At 38.6% G+C, this 20,702-nt stretch overlaps 1 protein-coding gene across 7 annotated transcripts in view; it reads left to right on the top strand.

Moving 5' to 3' along the window:
• cadm1b (cell adhesion molecule 1b) overlaps positions 1-20,702 on the top strand; it is a 621,285-nt gene that overhangs the window by 174,234 nt on the left and 426,349 nt on the right. The window lies entirely within an intron of this gene.

The raw sequence follows: 20,702 nt of genomic DNA, 5'->3' as shown, positions 1-20,702 counted from the left end.
TTTTTAAAAAAACGATACCGATAATTTACGATATTACATTTTAAAGCATTTATCGGCCAATAATATTGGCATTCCGATATTATCAGACATCTCTAATTATAAACGCAGGAAATACATCCCTGGACACATGAAGACTTTGAATAAGAGCAATGTATCATCCTGTAACTACTTGGTATCCGATTGATACCCAAATTTGTGGTATCATCCAAAACTAATGTAAAGTATCCAAACAACAGAAGAATAAGTGATTATTACATTTTAACAGAAGTGTAGATAGAAGATGTTAAAATAGAAAGTAAGCAGATATTAACAGTAAATGAACAAGTAGATTAATAATTCATTTTCTACCACTTGTCCTTAATAATGTGGACAAAATAATAGGTGTATAAATGACACAATATGTTACTGCATACGTCAGCAGACTAAATTATGAGCCTTTGTTTGTTTACTTACTACTAAAAGACAAGTTGTCTAGTATGTTCACTATTTTATTTAAGGACAAACTTGCAATAATAAACATATTTAATAGAGATGTCGATGCCGATATATGCGTTAAAATGTAATTTTTTTAATTTTTTTTAATTAAATCAACATAAAAAACACAAGATACACTTACAATTAGTGCACCAACCCAAAAAACCTCCCTCCCCCATTTACACTCATTCACACAAAAGGGTTGTTTCTTTCTGTTATTAATATTCTGGTTCCTACATTATATATCAATATATATCAATACAGTCTGCAAGGGATACAGTCCGTAAGCACACATGATTGTGCGTGCTGCTGCTCCACTAATAGTACTAACCTTTAACAGTTAATTTTACTAATTTTCATTCATTACTAGTTTCTATGTAACTGTTTTTATATTGTTGTACTTTCTTTATTATTCAAGAAAATGTTTTTAATTTTGTCTTATTTTACTAATTTTTAAAAAAAATACCTTATGTTCACCATACCTGGTTGTCCAAATTAGGCATAATAATGTGTTAATTCCACGACTGCATATATCGGTTGATATCGGTATCGGTAATTAAAGAGTTGGACAATATCGGAATATCGGATATCGGCAAAAAGCCATTATCGGACATCCCTAATATTTAATGGCCGTAAGATTTTTTTTGTTAAAATAAAGCCAATAATGAAATTTTTTGTGGTCCCCTTTATTTAGAAAAGTACCGAAAAGTACCGAAATATTGGTACACACCGAGCACCCACTGGCAGAAACGTAGATGGGCGCCTATGCGCTCTAATGTAGTTTTTTTCTGGAAAGCCTCATGCGTCATGTGTGAGTGCCGTAACAAAGGTGAGGGGAAAAAGTTCTCGTTTCTGTTCTGAAAGTGAATCCCATTAAGTGACCGGGGTGTCCATAAAACATCCCGACATCTGTCCGAGTGAGAGAGGCCTCGACTCCGACACGTGTGCGAGTCCAACGCCGCGTAAGGGAGAGTGATAACGACTCCCACGTCGGGTTTCAGGCACATTCCTCCCGCTATTCGGTATTCTGTTTGCCGCTCGTCGCAGATGTGCCAAGGCGCTCGCTGGTTTTTACGGCGAATATGACGGTCAAGCTGTTGTGCATCAACTCTTTTGGAACGAGAAGGGCTCGGTGAGCATGGCCACTCTTGGGTAAGGTTCATGCCAAGACGTGTCGAGGGAGCAGACAATGTGCGATGGAAATCCATGCTATCCTGACGGCTACAATTAGTGTCAGCTGGGGTATTGAGTCTTTAAAAAGGACTCCTGGCCTTTTGGCTCTCAGCCTGTCTGGCTATAGATGTCTCTAATGAGTCATTAGCCGCATGGCCTCTCCTCTCATGAGTCCACCCCATAATGGCACACCTTTCATCTATTTTACAGAGAGCCTGTCGTTGGTCATTAGCACAGCTCTGAAGTCCTATTACCTTTACGTCAATGATGAATGAATAGAACACGGTTGCCAAGAACAATATCTCTTTGTGTGCCCGTGCCCACCCACCAATCTTTATTTGAAAATTCCATGATTGGTTTTCATTCGTTTACTTTATTAAGCCCCCGAATTTGAGAGCAGACATACATTACCGGGAGACAGAACAGGATGGTTGACGGGTCAGCCAACTTGCGACGATCCCTTAGAAAGGTGGGAACAAGGCAAACGCTGAGGGGGTTGGTTGGTTTTGTTCAACTTGCCAACACTTAGGGGCTCTTTACGCAAGACGGAGTTCAACTTTTTCTTTGTTTGTATCAAAGTATCCCAAACAGACATGCACCTGGGGATAGGTTGATTGGCAACACTAAATTGGCCCTAGCTTGTGAATGTTGTCTGTCTGTGTTGGCCCTGTGATGAGGTGGCGACTTGTCCAGGGTGTACCCCGCCTTCCGCCCGAATGCAGCTGAGATTGGCTCCAGCGACCCCGAAAGGGACACGCGGTAGAAAATGGTTGGATGGATGTATCAAAGTTGCCATTTTCAAAATCAACCAATCAATCAATCAATGTTTACTCATATAGCCCTAAATCACGAGTGTCTCAATGGGCTGCACAAGCCACAACGACATCCTCGGTTCAGATCCCACATAAGGGCAAGGAAAAACTCAACCCAGTTCTGTGTGTATATATATATATATATATATATATATATATATATATATATATATATATATATATATATATATATATATATATATATATATATATATATATATATATATATATCTTATTGAAGGGCAACTATTGTTGCTTGTTTACTTCTTTGAGATAATCAACCTTTCTTGACCTTCTAATTACAATTGTAAAAATACCAATTAGGATTAAAGGATTGCTTGGTAATACTATATACCAGGATTACATCAGTACTTCATTTGGTCTCAAAATAATAAATAATAATAAATAATGTTGTTTATCAGCAATCATTTGTAGGACTAGGAACATCTGTTATCGGCCCAAATTAATTAGCTATCTTGTCTTTATTTTATTTTTTTGTATACATTTATTTTTCACTGTGTCTGGAAAATAAAATAGATGTGACGACATCAAGATATATATTCACACCAAAAGATAAATATTAGGGATGTCCGATAATGGCTTTTTGCCGATATCCGATATTCCGATATTGTCCAACTCTTTAATTACCGATACCGATATCAACCGATATATACAGTCGTGGAATTAACACATTATTATGCCTAATTTGGACAACCATGTATGGTGAAGATAAGGTACTTTTTTAAAAAATTAGTAAAATAAGATAAATAAATTAAAAACGTTTTCTTGAATAATAAAGAAAGTACAACAATATAAAAACAGTTACATAGAAACTAGTAATGAATGAAAATGAGTAAAATTAACTGTTAAAGGTTAGTACTATTAGTTGACCAGCAGCACGCACAATCATGTGTGCTTACGGACTGTATCCCTTGCAGACTGTATTGATATATATTGATATATAATGTAGGAACCAGAATATTAATAACAGAAAGAAACAACCCTTTTGTGTGAATGAGTGTAAATGGGGGAGGGAGGTTTTTTGGGTTGGTGCACTAATTGTAAGTGTACCTTGTGTTTTTTATGTTGATTTAATTAAAAAAACACAAAAAAAAAAACCAAAAAACCTGCTACCGATAATAAAAAAAACGATACCGATAATTTCCGATATTACATTTTAACGCATATATCGGCCGATAATGACATCTCTAATAAATATTGATACTTTTGGAGAGGGCAGGGCGTGGTTTCATTTGCAATCTGGGAGCGCCTCCAGACAGACTCCAAAAATGTGTAAAAGTGACTTTGGAGCAACATTTACACCAAAACATATCAAATACATATTATGTAGACCTCAAGGATTTGTTTTAAAATGGTGATTAACATCATCATAGGTCTCCTTTAAAGTGCTTCGCTGATAAGCAAAGTCTTTGTGGCAAAATGCGAACACAGAAAAGTGTGATTAAACATTTTATTTTTATTTTTATTTAAATAATGCATTTTCCTGCAGAACTAGTCATTACCACAAACAATGTTGTGTAGCGTTTCTTCTTTTTCATGAAAGTGGGACATTTACTGGACCACTGCAGAAACCAGGGCAGTCACATTACTGTCTAAACATCAAAGAAGGGTATTCTGTACGCATTGATTTTTGTTGTTGTTATTTTTAAAATAGGATTGAGAATTTCTTTGTGAATGTTCTGAACTCCTTTCCCCATGCCAGACTCATGCTGACCTGGAAGAGTTATAGCGGAATTCCTCAAGCAGTGTTTCCCATAAACTGCCAAGATACCTGTGGCGGTGGGGGCGTGGCTATGGGCGTGGCTATGAGCGTGGTCACCATGACATCATCGAGTAATTTGCATAATGTACTACAATGATATGATTTTCTCTAAAAAGGCTCAAAAAATGTATACTTACTAATTAATAACAGTTTTGTTTTAAACGTCCATCCATCCATCCATTTTACAATATAATTACAACACTTTATGTACATATTTATGTACAGATTTGAACAATAAGTTATTCACTGAAATATATTTATTAATTGTGGTTCTTACAAAAAATATATCTTATAAAATATAAAAGCTAAAATGTCTCAAAGCTCTGCCCCTTTAATTAGTGCATACTAAATAATTTAACTTTAGCCTACTATTACAACCATATTATTTACCAGCAACATAAAGTGAAACAGAGGCAGAGGTGTCCTGCCACAGTCAGTAACAAATAAACAGAAAACAGTAGTGGTGGTAGATAGACACAGAGCTTCATCAAACATCTGATCCACTGAACAAAGAGCTCCAAAAATCTTGAACTTTAGACTGCCATCAGTTTTACTCCCTACACTTAACCATGTGTTTCCTACTGCCTGCAGACTTTGCACCCTTTGTTATATACACATGTTGTGTTTCTAATATAAATACATTTAATAAAGTCAAATACAAATAAAGCAACAAGAGAAGTATCCTACACTTCTCTTTTGTAAAATAAATCTGAACAGCCTATATGGGCATCTACATCAACTATATGATTTGCCTGTGAAGCTGGACAGGACAAAAAAAATAAATAAATAAATAAATTTTTTTGTTTGTGGCGGACGTAATTCTTTCGTGGCGGGCCGCCACAAATAAATGACAAAACAGCCGATATGGGCATCTACATCAACTATATGATTTGCCTGTGACGCTGGACAGGACAAAAAAAAAAAAAAAAAAAAAAAATTATTTTTTATTTGTGGCGGACGTAATTCTTTCGTGGCGGGCCGCCACAAATAAATGAAAAAACAGCCGATATGGGCATCTACATCAACTATATGATTTGCCTGTGAAGCTGGACAGGACAAAAAAAATAAATAAATAAATACATTTTTTTGTTTGTGGCGGACGTAATTCTTTCGTGGCGGGCCGCCACAAATAAATGACAAAACAGCCGATATGGGCATCTACATCAACTATATGATTTGCCTGTGACGCTGGACAGGACAAAAAAAAAAACAACAATTTTTTTATTTTTTATTTGTGGCGGACGTAATTCTTTCGTGGCGGGCCGGCACAAATAAATGAAAAAACAGCCGATATGGGCATCTACATCAACTATATGATTTGCCTGTGAAGCTGGACAGGACAAAAAAAACAAAAAAAAACAAAAATTTTATTTGTGGCGGACGTAATTCTTTCGTGGCGGGCCGCCACAAATAAATGACAAAACAGCCGATATGGGCATCTACATCAACTATATGATTTGCCTGTGACGCTGGACAGGACAAAAAAAAAAAAAAAAATAATAATAATAATAATAATTATTTGTGGCGGACGTAATTCTTTCGTGGCGGGCCGCCACAAATAAATGAAAAAACAGCCGATATGGGCATCTACATCAACTATATGATTTGCCTGTGAAGCTGGACAGGACAAAAAAAACAAACAAAAAAAACAAAACAATTTTTTTATTTGTGGCGGATGTAATTCTTTTGTGGCGGGCCGCCACAAATAAATGACAAAACAGCCGATATGGGCATCTACATCAACTATATGATTTGCCTGTGACGCTGGACAGGACAAAAAAAAAAAAAAATTTTTTATTTGTGGCGGACGTAATTCTTTCGTGGCGGGCCGCCACAAATAAATGAATGTGTGGGAAACACTGCTCAAGGACTTATCTCACCTTCCTAATACTGACGTCATGTTGTACTTCTTTTATTTGAGAGTAGTAGAAGTAGCATACTCTATTTTGCCTCATTTGGTTTCAAGTCAGTCAACAACAACTTCCACACATACTGTAGTTCCTAACTTAATTTGGTATTGTTATACTCAGTCCTGTTATTGGAAGTGTTTCTTTGCAAAGTGACTGTGGAAGTGGCTTCCTAGCAGCTCCACTGTAGACACGGCACAAGAGCCAAGCGTGCGGGTTTAACAAAGTTTCAATGGTTTTCACAAGATTGTTCCAAATGTTGTTGGGCATGTCGTGACGTTGCCGTCACTCCCAATCCTCTCTCTCTCGCTCTGCTCCCGGCCGCTTACTGTTAAAGACAACAGATGATCAGATTAACACGTACCACCTGTGAAATCGAACCACCTGCCGGCTGTGTCTCGCCGTCAGCCCCTGCCCGCTGGTGCTCGTCCTCAGTACCATGGACAGCGGCGGTGACTTTCCCTCCTACAGGTAGCGCTGACTGCACCTCCCCCCACAGTGACATTGCCAACTACTTGAGCTTTTCCACTTGTAAAGCCCACACCTATTTTTACTAATACTTTCGACATGTACACCCACAAAGTGTCGCCCCTGTGTTTCTGTTTACCGGACCCAGATGACACTTGATACAATCCACAGGGCAAACCACCCCCAACTATTTTAAGAGGAGCCCTTTTTCGTTGAATAAAGCTGCTGTGGTTGCTTAAAAATGCAGCAGACTCGGCCAAAACAAGGTGCCTGCCATCGAGTTGTTTGCTCTGCTCTGTATTGTTTATATGCCCTTGTCTCTCTCTCTCTTTCATGAAGTTATTCTCTTTTACGCTGGTGTTTCCTTCTCAAATCTATTTGATACACAGGCTGATTGTACATGTTTATGCTGTGGATTGACAACATTGAGCAAGGAGCAAAAGTCATGGGTTCAGAACCGAGTGTGTGCCGTTTTGACCCAAACATCCGACTGCGTGTTGTTTTCCCTAGAAAAGTCTAAATAAGACTGTGAAGTGCTGCATGTGTCATGATACTGTAGTGACTCGCTCGATGGACAGTTGTCTGTTTGGTCAAGTTGGCCGAGAAAGTTTTTTTTCACAGTTGATTTTGGTTAAGCACGCCATTTATGTTGGCATAGCTTGGCTCCAAATTCCACATTTGCAGCGTCAAGTCACAGCTTCCTTCTGTTCCAACGCTCGACCCTCTCTTCGTGCTCGGACTGCCGATATATTCGGCCGATAAATGCTTTAAAGTGTAATATCGGAAATTATCTGTATCGGTTTCAAAAAGTAAAATGTATGACTTTTTAAAACGCCGCTGTACGGAGTGGTACACGGACGTAGGGAGAAGTACAGAGCGCCAATAAACCTTAAAGGCACTTAAAGGCCTACTGAAAGCCACTACTAGCGACCACGCAGTCTGATAGTTTATATATCAATGATGAAATCTTAACATTGCAACACATGCCAATACGGCCGGGTTAACTTATAAAGTGACATTTTAAATTTCCCGCCACACTCCCGGTTGAAAACGTCTAGATATGATGACGTATGCGCGTGACGTTAACGGTTGATACGGAAGTATTCGGACCCCATTGAATACAATACAAAAAAGCTCTGTTTTCATTTCATAATTCCACAGTATTCTGGACATCTGTGTTGGTGAATCTTTTGCAATTTGTTTAATGAACAATGGAGACTGCAAAGAAGAAAGTTGTAGGTGGGATCGGTGTATTAGCGGCTGGCTGTAGCAACACAACAAGGAGGACTTACTTGGATAGCAGACGCGCTAGCCGACGCTAGCCGCCAACCACATCTGTGATCGGGTGAAGTCTTTCGTCGCGCCGTCGATCGCTGGAACGCAGGTGAGCACGGGTGTTGATGAGCAAATGAGGGCTGGCTGGCGTAGGTGGAGCGCTAATGTTTTATCATAGCTCTGTGAGGTCCGGTTGCTAAGTTGCTAAGTTAGCTTCAGCGTCGTTAGCAACAGCATTGTTAAGCTTTGCCAGGCTGAGAATTATTAACCGTGTAGTTACATGTCCATGGTTTAATAGTATTGTTGATCTTCTGTCTATCCTTCCAGTCAGGGATTTATTTATTTTGTTTCTATCTGCATTTGAGCCAGATGCTATCACGTTAGCTCAGTAGCTAAAGAGCTTCGCTGATGTATTGTCGTGGAGATAAAAGTCACTGTGAATGTCCATTTTGCGTTCTCGACTCTCATTTTCAAGAGGATATAGTATCCGAGGTGGTTTAAAATACAAATCCGTGATCCACAATAGAAAAAGGAGAGTGTGGAATCCAATGAGCCAGCTTGTACCTAAGTTACAGTCAGAGCGAAAAAATATATGTCTTGCACTGCATTCTAGTCCTTCACTCTAACGTTCCTCATCCACAAATCTTTCAACCTCGCTCAAATTAATGGGGTAATCGTCGCTTTCTTGGTCCGAATCGCTCTAGCTGCGTTGAAAAAAATAGGAAAATATGAGGAAGCGAACAACCGAATACGTCACGCTACTTCCGGTAGGGGCAAAGCTTTTTTTATCAGCGAGCAAAAGTTGTGAACTTTATCGTCGATGTTCTCTACTAAATCCTTTCAGCAAAAATATGGCAATATCGCGAAATGATCAAGTATGACACATAGAATGGATCTGCTATCCCCGTTTAAATAAAAAAAAATCATTTCAGTAGGCCTTTAAAGGCCTTTGCGTGCCGGCCCAGTCACGTGATACCTACGGCTTTTCACACACACAAGTGAATGCAAGGCATACTTGGTCAACAGCCATACAGGTCACACTGAGGGTGGCCGTATAAACAACTTTAACACTGCTACAAATATGCGCCACACTGTGAACCCACACCCAACAAGAATGACAAACACATTTCGGGAGAACATCCGCACCGTAACACAACAGAACAAATACCCAGAACCCCTTGCAGCACTAACTCTTCCGGGACGCTACAATATACACCCTCCGCTACCCCCTATTGTAGAAACCCCGCCCCCCCAACCCCGCCCACCACAACCTCCTCATGCTCTCTCAGGGAGAGCATGTCCCAAATTCCAAGCTGCTGTTTTGAGGCATGTTAAAAAAAAATAATGCACTTTGTGACTTCAATAATAAATATGGCAGTGCCATGTTGGCATTTTTTTCCATAACTGGAGTTGATTTATTTTGGAAAACCTTGTTACATTGTTTAATGCATCCAGCGGGGCATCACAACAAAATTAGACATAATAATGTGTTCATTCCACGACTGTATATATCGGAATCTGTAATTAAGAGTTGGACAATATCCGGATATCGGCAAAAAAGACATTATTGGACATCTGTAGAATTTATACTTCATCTTATTTCCCCGGTAAACACAATACGTAAACTCCACTCCCCTTGGAGAGAAGTTCTGTCCGTCCATAGCGTGTAGAAAATAGATTGTGGTCTTACCCGCCGAAGGAAAGCCACTCAGGAGGACAACCTTGAACTCCTTCTCCTCCTCCTTGCTGTTGACAGACTGATGCATTTTGATTGATTATCAGTAAACCGTCTAGACGGCAGTGCTCTGGTCTCGCCTCTCCCAGGCTTTGTGCGAGCTGGCCTGTCCGTATAAGGCCACCTCTGTCCTGCTCCACTGGCCGTCTCGTCTCGGCCAATTTAAAACATCAAGACACGAGGAAGACCCTGCTAGGATAAGACACCTGTGACCCCACTGTCCAAATAAACAACACTGCTTTAATGACCAACCTCCAATGTTCATTGTTTTCTTTGATGTTGCCTATCCTGGCTGACTGATGGGTGGGTTAAATTAACCCTGCACTGGTTGCTCGTCACTCTCAAGCAGTGTTGGGTTAATTACTGAAAACTAGTAACTAGTTACAGTTACTAGTCATTTTTGGTGATTTAACCCCCAATTCCAACCCTTGATGCTGAGTGCCAAGCAGGGAGGTAATGGCTCCCATTTGTATAGTCTTTGGTATGACTCGGCCGGGGTTTGAACGAGGAATAGCTAAACATGCTTCACTACACACCGTCGCTCACCGGCGTCACAATGTAAACAAACGCCATTGGTGGATCTACACCTAACATTCACTGTAATGATACCAAGTACAGGAGCGTATCTAGTCGATACTACTATAATTACATTGATATTTTTTAGCCTCACAACTAGGGCTGCAACAACTAATCGATTAAAATCGATTATTAAAATAGTTGCCGATTAATTTAGTCATCGATTCGTTGGATCTATGCTATGCGCATGCGCAGAGGTTTTTTTTTTTTTTTTTTTTTTTTTAATAATTTTTTTTAAATTTAATTTTATTTATTTTTTACTAAACCTTTATTTATAAACTGCAACATTTACAAACAGCTGAGAAACAATAATCAAAATTAGTATGGTGCCAGTATGCTGTTTTTTTTTTCAATAAAATACTGGATGGGATAGAAATGTAGTTTGTCTCTTTTGTCCGATTATTAATCGATTAATCGAAGTAATAATCGACAGATTAATCGATTATCAAATTAATCGTTAGTTGCAGCCCTAATCACGTTTTCTTTCGTTAAAAAAAATAATCATATTATGTTTATAAACTCAGGAAATATGTCCCTGGACACATGAGGACTTTGAATATGACCAATAATACTTGGTATCGGATCGATACCCAAATTTGTGGTATCATTCAAAACTAATGCCTTTTGGTATTGGTATAGTACCGCGATAGTAATGAATCATATTCAGTACTATACCGCCTTTAAAAAGTACCCAAATGTAAACAAACACCATTACTTCCACTGTAATGAGTTTTAAGTGTGGTACGAGCGTATAAATGTTTTAAATGAGATTTTCCTCTAAGCTTATATTTCTCCTCTTTTGTTGAGAAGAATTTACTTTGTACAGCATTTTAATGTTTGCAAATGCACCAAATCGTTGAATTTCAATAATTGTGATTTAATAGATAAAGTGTTTGTATGTTCTCTATATCCAACATTATGTATTATTCTTACTGATCCTTTTTGTATCACCGTTAATGAATGAAGTGTACTTTTGTAGTTATTTCCCCATATTTCTACACAATAACTCAGATATGTGGCACTAGTGAGCAGTAGAGAATATGAAGTGATTTTTGGTCTAGAACATGTTTTGCTTTATTCATTATTGACGTGTTTCTTGCTACTTTATGTTGTATATTTTTTTACATGAGATTTCCAGTTCATTTTATCATCTATTATTACACCCAAAAATGTGTTTTCTTTTACCCTTTCAATATTTACTCCATCTATCTGTATTTGTATTTGACTTTCTCTTCTACTGTTACCAAATAGCTTTATTTTACTCTTACTGAGATTCAAAGATAGTCTGTTGTTGTTAAACCATCTTTTTAATTTGTCAGCCTCTGTGTGTTCTCTCCTGAACAAAACGCTGTTGTGTCATCCGCAAATAATACTAACTTTAAATCTTTTGTAACTTTACAAATGTCATTTATACAAACCCCGTTTCCATATGAGTTGGGAAATTGTGTTAGATGTAAATATAAACGGAATACAATGATTTGCAAATCATTTTCAACCCATATTCAGTTGAATATGCTACAAAGACAACATAAACATTTTTTTTTGTGCAAATAATCATTAACTTTAGAATTTGATGCCAGCAACACGTGACAAAGAAGTTGGGAAAGGTGGCAATCAATACTGATAAAGTTGAGGAATGCTCATCAAACACTTATTTGGAACATCCCACAGGTGTGCAGGTAAATTGGGAACAGGTGGGTGCCATGATTGGGTATAAACGTAGATTCCATGAAATGCTCAGTCATTCACAAACAAGGATGGGGCGAGGGTCACCACTTTGTCAACAAATGCGTGAGCAAATTGTTGAACAGTTTAAGAACAACATTTCTCAACCAGCTATTGCAAGGAATTTAGGGATTTCACCATCTACGCTCCGTAATATCATCAAAGGGTTCAGAGAATCTGGAGAAATCACTGCACGTAAGCGGCTAAGCCCGTGACCTTCCATCCCTCAGGCTGTACTGCATCAACAAGCGACATCAGTGTGTAAAGGATATCACCACATGGGCTCAGGAACACTTCAGAAACCCACTGTCAGTAACTACAGTTGGTCGCTACATCTGTAAGTGCAAGTTAAAACTCTCCTATGCAAGGCGAAAACCGTTATCAACAACACCCAGAAACGCCGTGGGCTTCGCTGGGCCTGAGCTCATCTAAGATGGACTGATACAAAGTGGAAAAGTGTTCTGTGGTCTGACGAGTCCACATTTCAAATTGTTTTTGGAAACTGTGGATGTCGTGTCCTCAGGACCAAAGAGGAAAAGAACCATCCGGATTGTTCTAGGCGCAAAGTGTAAAAGCCAGCATGTGTGATGGTATGGGGGTGTATTAGTGCCCAAGACATGGGTAACTTACACATCTGTGAAGGCACCATTAATGCTGAAAGGTACATACAGGTTTTGGAGCAACATATGTTGCCATCCAAGCAACGTTACCATGGACGCCCCTGCTTATTTCAGCAAAACAATGCCAAGCCACGTGTTACATCAACGTGGCTTCATAGTAAAAGAGTGCGGGTACTAGACTGGCCTGCCTGTAGTCCAGACCTGTCTCCCATTGAAAATGTGTGGCGCATTATGAAGCCTAAAATAGCACAAGGGAGACCCCCGGACTGTTGAACAACTTAAGCTGTACATCAAGCAAGAATGGGAAATAATTCCACCTGAGAAGCTTCAAAAATGTGTCTCCTCAGTTCCCAAACCTTTACTGAGTGTTGTTAAAAGGAAAGGCCATGCAACACAGTGGTGAACATGCCCTTTCCCAACTACTTTGGCACGTGTTGCAGCCATGGAATTCTAAGTTGATTATTATTTGCAAAAAAAATAAATAAAGTTTATGAGTTTGAACATCAAATATGTTGTCTTTGTAGTGCATTCAACTGAATATGGGTTGAAAAGGATTTGCAAATCATTGTATTCCGTTTATATTTACATCTAACACAATTTCCCAACTCATATGGAAACGGGGTTTGTATAAAAATTGAACAATTTTGGTCCTAGAATTGATCCCTGAGGTACACCACCGGATATTTTCAGCTCTGTAGAAGTGTGTTCGCCTATCTTCACGTATTGCTTCCTGTTGGTTAAGTCGCTTCTCACCCAGTTCAAGACCAACCCTCTGATGCCACACCTTTCTAATTTGTTTATGAAGTTGTTATGATTAATTGTGTCAAATGCTTGTGTTAAATCCCTAAACACTGCAGCAGCACATTTTTTACTATCAATTGCATTTGTGATCTCTTCTGTTATTTCGATGAATGCCATTGATGTTGAGATGTTAGCTCTGTATTGGTTGTCTGTGAGTGTTTTGTTTTTATTTATGAATTCGTCTAATCTGTTATCGAACAGTTTTTCAATGATTTTAGAACATTGTGGAAGTAGAGAAACAGCTCTGTAGTTTGTAAACTGGTGCTTGTCTCTAGTCTTATAAATCGGTACGATTTTTGCTATTTTCATATTGTCTAGGACGGTGTTTCTCAACCTTTTTTGAGCCAAGGCACATTTGTTTCATAAAAAAAAATACAAAGGCACACCACCAGCAGAAAAGGTTAGAAAATGAAACTCCACCAGGTTGCCGTGCCTTATTTTGAGTTTGTTGTTGTTTCCTGGGTGTAGTGCTTTAGCTCCTGTCTTGCGCTGTTATTTTGGTGACTCTTCCTGTTTTGTTTTGTCGCAGCTTCACGCCTTCCTTTGAGTGCTATTCCTCGCACCTGCTTTGTTTTAGCAATCAAGACTATTGAAGTTGTGCATACGCGATCCGTCTTTGTGGGGACATTGTTGATTGTCATGTCATGTACGGCAGTGGTCCCCAACCTTTTTGTAGCTGCGGACCGGTCAACGCTTGAAAATTTGTCCCACGGACCGGGGAGTATTTAAAAAAAAAAATTTTTTTTTTTTACATAAATAAACACAATCATGTGTGCTTACGGACTGTATCCCTGCAGACTGTATTGATATATAATGAATATATTGTGTTTTTTATGTTGATTTCATAAAAAAAAATTATGATTATTTATTTTTATTTTTATTTTTTAAATTTTTTTTAATTTCTTGTGCGGCCCGGTACCGGTCCGCGGCCCGGTGGTTGGGGACCACTGATGTACAGGATGTGCTTCGTGGACGGCGTCTTTGCTCCACACGCTGTAAGTTTTTGCTGTCGTCCAGCATTCTGTTTTTGTTGACTTTGTAGCCAGTTCAGTTTTACTTTTGTTTTGCATAGCCATCCCTATGCTTCAGTGCTTTTTTCCTAGCGGCACTTGCCTTTTGTTCTTTTTTGGTTTAAGCGTTAAATACCTTTTTTACCTGCACGCTGTCTCCCGCTGTGCTCTGCATATTGGGATCACCACAAACCATCCTTGATGCGTTCCGGCTTCTACAAAGCAGTTAAACTACCTGCTGCCACCTACTGACATGGAGTTTTACATGGTTACCCTGCCAAACTCTACACAGCACAGACACTAGACAGCGGCACATTATTAGCAGATTATAATTATTGATTTGCAAAATATATTTTTTTTGGACCAATCAGGTGAAGTTGCATAATTTCCCACGGCACACCAGAAAATATCTCACGGCACACTAGTGGTTGAAAAAAACTGGTCTAGGAACTTGCCTGTTTGAAATGATAGGTTGCTGATATATGTTAAAGGTTCTGAAATCTGTTCAATAACATTTTTTATCGGTTTCATATCAATTTCGTTGCAATCAGTTGTACCTAATATGATTTGTTAGTATCGCGGTACTATACTAATACCGGTATACCGGAAAACCCTAGCAGTGTTTCCCACACATTCATTTATTTGTGGCGGCCCGCCACGAAAGAATTACGTCCGCCACAAATAAATAAAAATAAAAAAATAAATATATATATATTTTTTTTGTCCTGTCCAGCTTCTCAGGCAAATCATACAGTTGATGTAGATGCCCATATAGGCTGTTCAGATTTATTTTACAAAAGAGAAGTGTAGGATACTTCTCTTGTTGCCTTATTAGTATTTGACCACTACTGTTTTCTGTTTATTTGTTACTGACTGTGGCAGGACACCTCTGCCTCTGTTTCACTTTATGTTGCTGGTAAATAATATGGTTGTAGTAGTAGGCTAAAGTTAAATTATTTAGTATGCACTAATTAAAGGGGCAGAGCTTTAAGAGACATTTTAGCTTTTATATTTTATAAGATATGTTTTTTGTAAGAACCACAATTCATAAATATATTTCAGTGAATAACTTATTGTTCCAATCTGTATATAAATATGTACATAAAGTGTTGTCATTATATTGTAAAATGGATGAATGGATGGACGTTTAAAACAAAACTGTTATTATTAATTAGTAAGAATACATTTTTTTGAGCCTTTTTAGAGAAAATCATATCATTGTAGTAAATTATGCAAATTACTCGATTATGTCATGTGGACCAATAGCCACGCCCCCACCGCCACTGGTATCTTGGCAGTTTATGGGAAACACTGCCTAGTATGTATGAACCCGAACCAAACTGCAAAGACTATGCACACCACGTAAGTTTTTGGTCTGGACCACAGTGTTGTCAAGCAGCCTAAGGCGTTGTCCGTACGGCTGACCACATCTTGTACAGAGTGACAGTTATTCAGTATAGAAAATGACCATCAGATATATATTTTTTTTAGCACAAACGTGTGCGCAATAAATGTCTAAACCCAGCCTCTGTCTTGCAGTTTTTCATACCAGGGCGTTATCTCGACTGGTTTGTGGTCTGTGCAGTCTCCTGCATAATGCCCACTTGTTCATTGCCTTCCATTGTACGCCAAAAGCCTGATGACTGATCAACATCCCTTTCAGTCAAGTTCTCCGCATTCACCATGCATCCCCGATTATTCCCCTCTCAGTAGTCACGGAGCATCCTTCCTCCCATTGTTATTAGCCGTGTTTGTCTGGTCGCTGGGCTGGCGGTGGGGTCTTATGTGGAACCTGCACTTAGATGGCTACAAATAGGCAGAGGAACAGACAAGTGGGTGTGAAGAATCAAGCTGTGTGATGTAACATCCGGAACTGGAGGACATCTTTGTCGTTTGAAAATGAGCAAACAACACTTCACATTTGGCTGTGGACTCTTAATAGACCCAGTCTTCCCACAAACTGCATTTCCTCCCCTTTTGTGTACCTTTTGAAGAGTTTAGTATGAATAAATGTTTTTTTTTAAAAAGCCAAGTGTATACCAAAGTGCCATTGGGACCACTAACCTCAAAAGGCTCGTCAGCTACCAGTAGATCACCACCTGACTTTGAGTAGCTCACCAACATGTCCAAAGAATACCGTATTGTCCGGACTATAAGGCGCACCTGAAATAGTTGTTTTCCCCTCAAAAATCGACAGTGCGCCTTATAACCCGGTGCGCCTAATGCGCGGAATAATTCTGGTTTTGCTCACTGACCGCGAAGCTATTTTATTTGGTACATGGTGAAATGATAAGTGTGACCAGTAGATGGCAGTCACACATAAGAGATACGTGTAGACTGCAATATGACTCAGGTATACACCAACATTTTATATGTTCCATTGAAAATATAGAACATTTCACACGGCGCTCAAAAATCTCTCAAAATGTTTTAGTAGGACTTTGGCAAGCTATGAAGCCACACCGCTTGATGGATTGTCAGTGTATTATTTTTTATAATTTTTTTATTTGTTTATTTATTTTATTTTATTTATTTATTAATTTTTTTGTCAGCGCATTAAACATAGGAGTATTATTATGGTGTGTGTATAAGGTAAGACATATTATCTGCCGTTTTGTTTTGCAATATTATGCAAAAGCAACATTTCTTACCTTCTGGTACCTGCTGATCTGTATTTGGGATCTGCATAAGGCCTTAAAAATATTGCGCGCTTCCGCTTATCGACACCGTAGTCGATAAGCTTCTGCTTTTTCTCTATCTTCTTGTTATGGGACATTCATCCTCCACTGTTGCCATTTCTAATATAAAGTAGTGTAAAGTTCTTACTTATATCTGTCAGTAAACTCACCATGAAAGCACTAAAACATACCGGTGTAGTGAGTTGACATTATTCACCCAAGGAACTTTAGTTATTAGAGACGGTTTTTCACGGGACACATTTCCGGCGTATGAGAAGATGCTGCTCTGTTATTGATTGAAGTAAAGTGCCCCTTATAACCCTTTTTTGAGCCAAGGTACATTTTTTGCGTTGAAAAAATGCAGAGGCACACCACCAGCAGAAATCATTAAAAAACGAAACTCAGTTGACAGTAAAAAGTCGTTGTCGCAATTGTTGGATATGACTTTAAAGCATAACCAAGCATGCATCACTATAGCTCTTGTCTCAAAGTAGGTGTACTGTCACCACCTGTCACATCACACCCTGACTTATTTAAACTTTTTTGCTGTTTTCCTGTGTGTAGTGTTTTAGTTCTTGTCTTGCGCTCCTATTTTGGTGGCTTTTTCTCTTTTTTTGGTATTTTCCTGTAGCGGTTTCATGTCTTCCTTTGAGCGATATTTCCCGCATCTACTTTGTTTTAGCAATCAAGAATATTTCAGTTGTTTTTATCCTCCTTTGTGGGGACATTGTTGAGTGTCATGTCATGTTCGGATGTACTTTGTGGACGCCGTCTTTGCTCCACAGTAAGTCTTTGCTGTCGTCCAGCATTCTGTTTTTGTTTACTTTGCAGCCAGTTCAGTTTTAGTTTCGTTCTGCATAGCCATCCCTAAGCTTCAATGCCTTTTCTTAGGGGCACTCACCTTTTGTTTATTTTTGGTTTAAGCATTAGACACCTTTTTACCTGCACCCTGCCTCCCGCTGTTTCCCACAGCTACAAAGCAATTAGCTACCGGCTGCCACCTACTGATATGGAAGAGTATTACACGGTTACTCTGCCGAGCTCTAGACAGCACCGACACTCAACAACAACACATCATTTGCAGACTATAATTACTGGTTTGTGAAAAATATTTTTAACCCAAATTAGATAACCTCCCATGGCACACCAGACTGTATCTCACGGCACACTTTACAAAACACTCTTTTACCGTCTTTTACATTTAGAAAAAAATACCAATATGACTCCTTTAATGCGCCTTATATATGAAAAAAGATCGAAAATAGACCATTCATCGGCAGTGCGCCTTATAATCCGGTGCGCCTTATGGTCTGGAGAATACGGTACTTGCCTCAATCCTTAGTTTAACTGTTTGAATCAGACAATATGCCCTATGTTTAATGGCACATTAACACAACATGGCGTCAAGACAATAACCACACTGAGTGGGGATCTGCTTTGTAAATAACATGCAATTAAAATGTGGGGATAAAACACAACTTAGATCTGCATATTTGTCAAAGGAGCTCTAATTGGGATAAAAGTTTGGAGACCCCTGCCTTCCAGAACTATCTTTTCATTAAAAACGGACAAATACAGAAATAACTGTTGTTTGTTGTTGTTGTTGAGCCCTACAAAGTGTCTATACTGGTTTTGATTGGGGTTCACGTCGCAGTTATAGCTGTCCTGTAGCAGTGAATACCACTTGAATATAAATGTAAAATAATGTGCTTCGTGATATTATTACATAATTTCTTTCAATTTTAGGATTATATTTTTGTATGTACCAAAAAAATCAGCAAATTGTGTGGTCAATAATTGGCAGCTCAGTCTGCATAATTTTCCTGTGAAATTCACAGTGATTTTTACAGTATTTACTGGAAATGGAAAAACGGAACCACGGTTTTTTTTACGGTAAAATTCTGGCGACTGAGCTGCCAGTTTTTTTTTTGCCTTAAAATATATTTACATTTTTTGTGTTCAATTTGATGGGTAACTTTCCTTCAAATTATAGGTCAAGCATATATTGAAGAATTTTGATTTAACAAAAACATGTTTGGAATTAGAGATGCCTGATAATGGCTTTTTTGCTGATATCCCGATATTGTCTAACTCTTAATTACCGATTCCGATATCAACCGATACCGATATATACAGTCGTGGAATTAACACATTATTATGCCTCATTTTGTTGTGATGCCCCGCTGGATGCATTAAACAATGTAACAAGGTTTTCCAAAATAAATCAACTCAAGTTATGGGAAAAAAATGCCAACATGGCACTGCCATATTTATTATTGAAGTCACAAAGTGCATTATTTTTTTTAACATGCCTCAAAACAGCAGCTTGGAATTTGGGACATGCTCTCCCTGAGAGAGCATGAAGAGGTTGGGGGGAGTGGGGTTTTTGTAGGGGGTAGCGGGGGGTGTATATTGTAGCGTCCCGGAAGAGTTAGTGCTGCAAGGGGTTCTGGGTATTTGTTCTGTTGTGTTTATGTCGTGTTGGTGCGGATGTTCTCCCGAAATGTGTTTGTCATTCTTGTTTGGTGTGGGTTCACAGTGTGGCGCATATTTGTAACAGTGTTAAAGTTGTTTATACTTGCCACCCTCAGTGTGACCTGTATGGCTGTTGACCAAGTATGCCTTGCATTCACTTGTGTGTGTGAAAAGCCGTAGATATTATGTGATTGGGCCGGCACGCAAAGGCAGTGGCGCTCTGTACTTCTCCCTACGTCCGTGTACACAGCGGCGATTTAAAAAGTCATACATTTTACTTTTTGAAACCAATACCGATAATTTTGAAGCCGATACCGACAATTTCTGATATTACATGTAAAAGCATTTATCGGCCGATATTGGCAGTCCAGTGTTTCCCATAAACTGCCAAGATACCTGTGGCGGTGGGGGCGTGGTTATGGGCGTGGCCACCATGACATCATCGAGTAATTTGCATAATTTACTACAATGATATGATTTTCTCTAAAAAGGCTCAAAAAATGTATACTTACTCATTAATAATAACAGTTTTGTTTTAAACGTCCATCCATCCATTTTACAATATAATTATAACACTTTATGTACATATTTATATACAGATTTGAACAATAAGTTATTCACTGAAATATATTTATTAATTGTGGTTCTTACAAAAAATATATCTTATAAAATAAAAAAGCTAAAATGTCTCTTAAATCTCTGCCCCTTTAATTATTGCATACTAAATAATTTAACTTTAGCCTACTACTACAACCATATTATTTACCAGCAACATAAAGTGAAACAGAGGCAGAGGTGTCCTGCCACAGTCAGTAACAAATAAACAGAAAACAGTAGTGGTCAAATACAAATAAGGCAACAAGAGAAGTATCCTACACTTCTCTTTTGTAAAGTAAATCTGAACAGCCTATATGGGCATCTACATCAACTATATGATTTGCCTGAGAAGCTGGACCGGACAAAAAAAATAAAATAAAAAATATTTGTGGCGGACGTAATTCTTTCGTGGCGTACCGCCACAAATAAATGAATGTGTGGGAAACACTGCAGTCCGACATTTTTGGACATCCCTAGTTGGTACCTATAAAAGTACCGAATTCGGTACCCATCCTTAATAGTAATATGGTTAAAGTACAGTTAAAAATGTGTGGAATTAGCAGCAATTGAGGCCCAGCACGCTACTAAACTGC

The sequence above is a fragment of the Entelurus aequoreus genome, linkage group LG10, assembly GCF_033978785.1.
Source record: "Entelurus aequoreus isolate RoL-2023_Sb linkage group LG10, RoL_Eaeq_v1.1, whole genome shotgun sequence".
Taxonomy (NCBI): Eukaryota; Metazoa; Chordata; class Actinopteri; order Syngnathiformes; family Syngnathidae; genus Entelurus; species Entelurus aequoreus.
Note: the sequence above shows the minus strand (reverse complement) of the source record. Positions and strands in the feature narration are given on the sequence as shown.